Source organism: Canis lupus, chromosome 3, assembly GCF_011100685.1.
Source record: "Canis lupus familiaris isolate Mischka breed German Shepherd chromosome 3, alternate assembly UU_Cfam_GSD_1.0, whole genome shotgun sequence".
NCBI lineage: Eukaryota > Metazoa > Chordata > Mammalia > Carnivora > Canidae > Canis > Canis lupus.
In genome coordinates this window covers 23235345-23241617 of record NC_049224.1, presented here as the reverse complement: position 1 = coordinate 23241617, position 6273 = coordinate 23235345, and positions in this window count along the sequence as shown.

Below are 6273 nucleotides of genomic sequence, written 5' to 3'. Positions count from 1 at the left end.
ATTTGATCTTTACATTTATCTTTGTTGGTACCTTTTATAAAATTCTTTATTTCTTTATCTGAATTGAGTTAATGTTAGTATGCAATGCTGTATTAACTATAGTCATCATACAATACATTATATTCCCAGGACTTACTTTGTAATTTGAAGTTTGTATATTTTGACCACCTCCATCCATTTCTCACCCATTCTCTTTGTGTCCCATTTCCTAACCCAATCTTCCATTGATAGATTAGTGCTCTTCCAGTATGAGGATATTGGAAATTTTCCTCACTCGGTCATTGATCTAAGTGAGCGGTTTCTTGTCAGGAAACTTTGCTTTTTTCTTACCTTCATGGCCACTCGCTTCATAGAAGTCTAGCCTTGAGCAAAGGTTTACAGTAGATTTCTTCAGTCTTCTTTCCTGAATCCTAGAGTCCTATCTTACTCTTTGTTTCAAGCATCAGCTTGACATCAAACCCAAGCTTTGCATAGAATAGTTTTTATACACTGAAGCAATTCAGGCTTGCTCTCTCTACCTGCTTCCAGTCAACCTAGAGGCTGACAGGTCTAGTTTCTAATACCTCACCACTTTGCATTCATATTCTATTTCTGATTCACAAAGGAGAGGATTTTTCATAAACCTGGCTCTGCCACCATTCCCCCCAAGACAATCTTTAATTCTATATTTCTGGGAATAGGAGTGTCGAAATAAAAGTCTAAGACAAAAAAAAAGACTAGGCTTGTATAATACAAAGTAATACTAATATTGATACACAGAACTATTGAAGTCATGATAGGTTTTAATTGTTTTTTTCGGTTTTAAATTTTTATGTAGAAGAATACCTATACCAAGGAGATCACATATGCTGCCTGTATAAATCTCCGCTCTCTCTTATCATTGTCATTTGTAAGTGATGCTCTCAACTAGATAAATGAGGACCTCTTATTTTGATACTTTGTCTTCTGTTGTAAGTGGAAGTTCTGTTCTAAGTCTTCTGAAGTTTCTAATTTTCTTTTTTCACCTTAGGAGATCATGGCTGGTGGTCCTGATGCTACAAGTACCCAGGGCTCCAAACACTGAAGTCAGAACAAGCAGAAATTCCATCATTAACAGTGTGTTCCTCAGTAGAAGAATAACTGATACCTTCAACTTATAATGTGTCTTGGTGTACAATATTCACAGAAAGAAATTTGAAAGCGAGATCTTGTAGTTTATAGGATCCCATCACTTGGTGAGATGAGATTCTATTGGACCTATTTGGGAGCAATGTTGAGACACATATAATCAACCTCTTCTAACACTTGCATCATTAGCTTAAATCAAACTCAAGAAGCTGCTGAGTCCTGCTTCATGTAGACCCCTGCACTACTGTCTCCATTGGCTCATTAGACATGTTTGCTGAGCATATCTCTCAATCTGGTATCATACAGGCTGGCTACATGATCTCAGAGATTTAATAGAGTTTGAAGAAAATTTTGTATTTCTGAATACAGACAAAAATGGTTCAGTCTCAAAAGTATCTTTTGATATTTCATGCTAAAATTCAAAATACAGTTGGGCTTTTATGAAGTGATTATTGAGCTAATGCTTATCTGGAATTTTATTTGGTAGACTTTAAATTATTGAAACACAGACCAGATTTAAAGAAGCACAGGTAACAATTTGAGAATGTCCATTCCTGTTTATGCATTTAAGGAGTATAAATGCAAGCAATAGTAATTCCCTTTTCTACAAAATTGTAATTATATTCAGTTCATTTCTTTTCAAAATTTTTATCTGTTTGGAACCAGAATGCTTTATTGGAAAAGCATCATTGGAGACTATACCTGCTAAGTAGAAAGTTATTTGGAAGGCCAGTATAATGATATCAGTTTTCCAATCTCTGAAAATAATGATTTGAATGTAAAATGAGGAGTATTATGCTTAATTGGAAGTCTTTGACATCACTCCCAGGAGAAAGTGCTTCTCCCCAGTGACAGGGGTCACAATAGCATATAAACGAGGTATTTTTACAAATGCTACCGGGTAGATTATCTACTTCTGCTTTTCTAGATCTCCAAGATATCATTAAATGTCAAGCTTCACATATTACGCTATGCAGGATTTCTGAAATGCTGGAGAATTAAATCCCAGCGGCCCACTGCTTGTCCACCACATTTGATATTGTGGTTCTTGCTCGGAGTAGCTGATAGAAGCCAGTACCTTGGCAGATAAATGGCATTTGTTTAATTTAAATGACACTCGTCATGCTGCCTTTTGTTCTAAAGCACTATGAGGTTAATTGAGCAGATATGAAAAATTAGCCAGGCTAAAATTGCCTCTGCTCTAAGTCAGAATTATTAATCTACCAGCCTTAATTCAGAGCTTCTCCATTTTCTATGATAGACTGAATCACATAGACTGTTTAAGGGAGAAATGCTAATGATAATATACTAATTTAAAATTTTTCATGTGACTAGGAATTTCAGCACAGTCAAATTCAACAGATTTGAAATTCTAACCATGAAAATATGACTTTTCCATCTAACCTGTTTATGCCATTATATGGGAAGGCAAATATGAAAGTATGTTTTATCAACGACTTTTAATTTGCAAGTTTGCTTATGACCTTCAAAACTATTTCACACTAAATATAATCTTAGATTTCATGAATACACTGTGCCTTTCCATTTTATGTAGATAACAATGTGTTGCAGGCTCCATATCTTATAGCAGAGTAATTAAGGCCACATCAATTGTGTTTCCATACAGTAAGTAATTACAGAGGTGATTGGAACATTTCTGTAGAGGATTAGCTTAATTTATCAAGCACTGGCTCTTGTGAAATAAATGAGCAGAGGCACCCTTCAGCTCAACTGTTGACTCTCTTCTACCTATAGCATATGGATGGGATGATTTACTACAGTCCAATGAACTCCATGCCTTAGAGTTAGGTACAGCCCGCAAAGTGGGGACCACCAGGGGAGACTAGGAGCCTCTGGGCAGACAGTAATATTTCCTACTGTATCTCCATACAAATCTCTATCTTTCTCTTCTAAATTGTATATGTCTGAGGTGTCTAGGTGACTCAGTTGGTTGGGGAATCTGACTCTTGTCTTTGGCTCAGGTCATAGTCTCAGGGTCATGGGATAGAGCCTCACATTGGGCTCCATGCTCAGCCCAGAGTCTCCTTGAGATTCTCTTCCTCTCCTTCTGTCCCTCCCCCAGGTCACACACACATACTCTCTAAAAAAAGTCTTTTTTTGAAAGAAGATTTTATTTATTTATTACAGAGAGAGTATGAGAGCATGAGAGCATGAGCAGAGGGAGGGATAGGGACAAGCAGACTCTGAACTGAGCACGAGCCTGATGCAGGGCTCAATCCCAGGACACTGAGATCCTGATCTGAGCTAAAACCAAGTGTCTGACACTTAACTGATAGAGCCATCAGTTAAGTGGTACCCCTAAAATAAAATCTTAAAAAGAATAAACTGCTCATGTCCAGTTTTCATTTACAATTAAAGCATATCTTATTGATAAATCAGGTACTACATTTGGGCATCATTCATAGTCAGAATCACAATTTGAAATCTGTTAAATCTATAAGACAATTTTTGAATACTCAAAAGGTAAAGATTTATTTCATGTTAATATAGCCTCATTTATAGAAATATATATGCTTAATAATATATTTTTATAATCTTTTTAAACATAAAATACATGCAAAAAAATACAGGTTGTCTGTGTATAATTTTTCCTCGTTGAACAGATTAATGACTTTCTGGAGGAATTCAGGCACTTAATTCACTTGTAATTACAACACAGGTACCTACTTCTCACACTTATTTTAGGTCCCTAATACAGCACAGAATTCTATTTTTGCCATGGAATTTAGTGGTGACCACGACCAGAGACAGGTACACTAATCAAGCTACAAAGAACTTGTGGCTGCTAGCATTATAAACAAAAGTGCATAGTGACTGCTTTACAGAGGTCATGTGATATCAGGCTGACTTCATCAGGTTAATATCCCTTTTGGGACAAATGTGACTCTTTGAAGCTACCTATATAAATTTAGACAGCATTTTTAAATGAATGGGGCCAAAAAAGAACACAAGGTAAAAGTGAGGAGTAATTTTAAAAATATGGTGTCTATATAGATCTTATCTGTATCAAAGTAATTTCTACATGTGTTGGAAGATAAGAAAAATAATATAACAAGATGAAATGAAAACAGTGTTTGCCCTTACCCAGAAATTTACTCCCTTTTTTATAATGATTGTCAGGCCTAGAGAACCAATTAGCACAATAAAACATCTGTTGTTAAATTCTTTAGTTCTTGTTTCCTGATTTGTGGTCCAAGTTGTTTAGATAGTATCTCTATTATTAGAAAATACTGCTGTTACCTAGTTGGTGAAAATTGTCAAAGTATGGAATATTTTATCAACTTTGTTAAAAAAGAAAGGGAAAGGTTTTCAAAAAATTAAATTCAATCTACTAATCCAGTTTAATATATTACATCAACTTTAGAACTTTATTAAAGATGTCAATAAAGAATTTGTTCAGCCTCTTTTCATAAACTTTAAAACCTACCCTAACATATCCAATAATAGGTATACCAGCATATTAAAAGAAGAACCAAACAACTGTCATATGGTATTTTAAAAAGATTATGCATGTTAAGGAATAAGAAATGCAATTATATGTAAGGGCTATGATTATCTGTAACTGCAAAAATTTATGATCAAAGAAGAATTGTTTATGATTAGAGATAATTTGGCTTCTTTAAAATGTAGGATATTTATATATGTAGAGAAGGCTGTTAGAGGATATAACAGAAGATTCTGCAAACAGGGGGGAAAAAGCCAACTAACCATAAACCTAACAGGAGATATGGGAAGGGAGAGCAAATAACAATAACAAAATCAATGCAAGGCTTCAGAAAGCAACAAGAGTGTCATTGAAAAAAAGGAAGGTATTTCCAAGAAATAAAAGTTCTTGAGTAGAGGACTGAAACTTCACAGAATATCAATGGTTCCATTATTATATTAAATAATTCAATCACAATGAAAATTGCTTTTTTCTGAAAACTAGACAAGTTGATTGCAAAATTCATTTGAAAGAATAAATATGTAGGAATAGCTTTGGAAGCACTGAAGAGTGTCAGTGGAAGAAGGATGGAGAGTGTATAATATACCATAAACCTATAAATTAAAAAGTGTGTTTGTAAATTAAAAATTGGTACATATACAAATGGTATGTTAAAATTCAAAAATAGACTGAAATGCATAAGGGGATTTATGATAAAGGTGGAGAAGTTAATTTTAATAACCTATACTGAAACAACTATATACCTAGATGGAAAAATATAAAACTATATTAATTCCTATCACCCAATAGTGTATATATCCAAAAGCACAAATTGTATAATTATCCAATAAATATGTACTGTGAATAGTATAAACGTAAAAAAATGAAATCTAAGATTAAAAAACCAAACTATACATGCACTACATATTAGTCTCTTGCCAAGGGATACAGAAAACTTTTCTAGGACCTAAGGTTCTGAAACAACAAAGAAAAGCCTTGATAGATTTAGCTACATAAAAAATAAATGCATTCATTAAAAATAATGAAATTGTACAAAAATAAAAAGATGTATTTGCAACTTACATTATAACTATTTTATAGTCCTAAGACACAAAATGTTCTAATATTGAGAAGACCAACAATCCAATAAAAAAAAAATGGGCATAATGTATAAACAAACAGTTCACAGAAGAAATCCAAGTATCCCCCAGAGTAGAAAAGATGTTCAATCCAGCTCATACTTAAATGCAAATCACTGCAGTGATATGCCATTTCTCATCTATCAAACCCAGATCATTCCAAAGTTTGATAGCAATACTATGTTTATAAGGCTATTACAAAGAGAAATGGAAACTCTCACACTGTGCGTAGAAATGCAAAATGATACGATTAACTATTCTAGTTGTAACATCTGGCTAAATTATGTAGGAATCCAACTTCTAGAGATCTATTCAAACATAAAATGGCATAAAAATGAAATGTTGTGGGCAGCCTGTGTGGCTCTGCGGTTTAGCACCACCTTCAGCCCAGGGCGTGATCCTGGAGACCCAGGGCCGAGTCCTGTATCGGGCTCCCTGCAAGGTGCTTGCTTCTTCCTCTGCCTGTGTCTCTGCCTCTCTCTCTCTCTGTGTCTCTCATGAATAAATAAATAAAATCTAAAAGAAAGAAAGAAAGAAAGAAAGAAAGAAAGAAAGAAAGAAAGAAAGAAAGAAAGAAGAAAG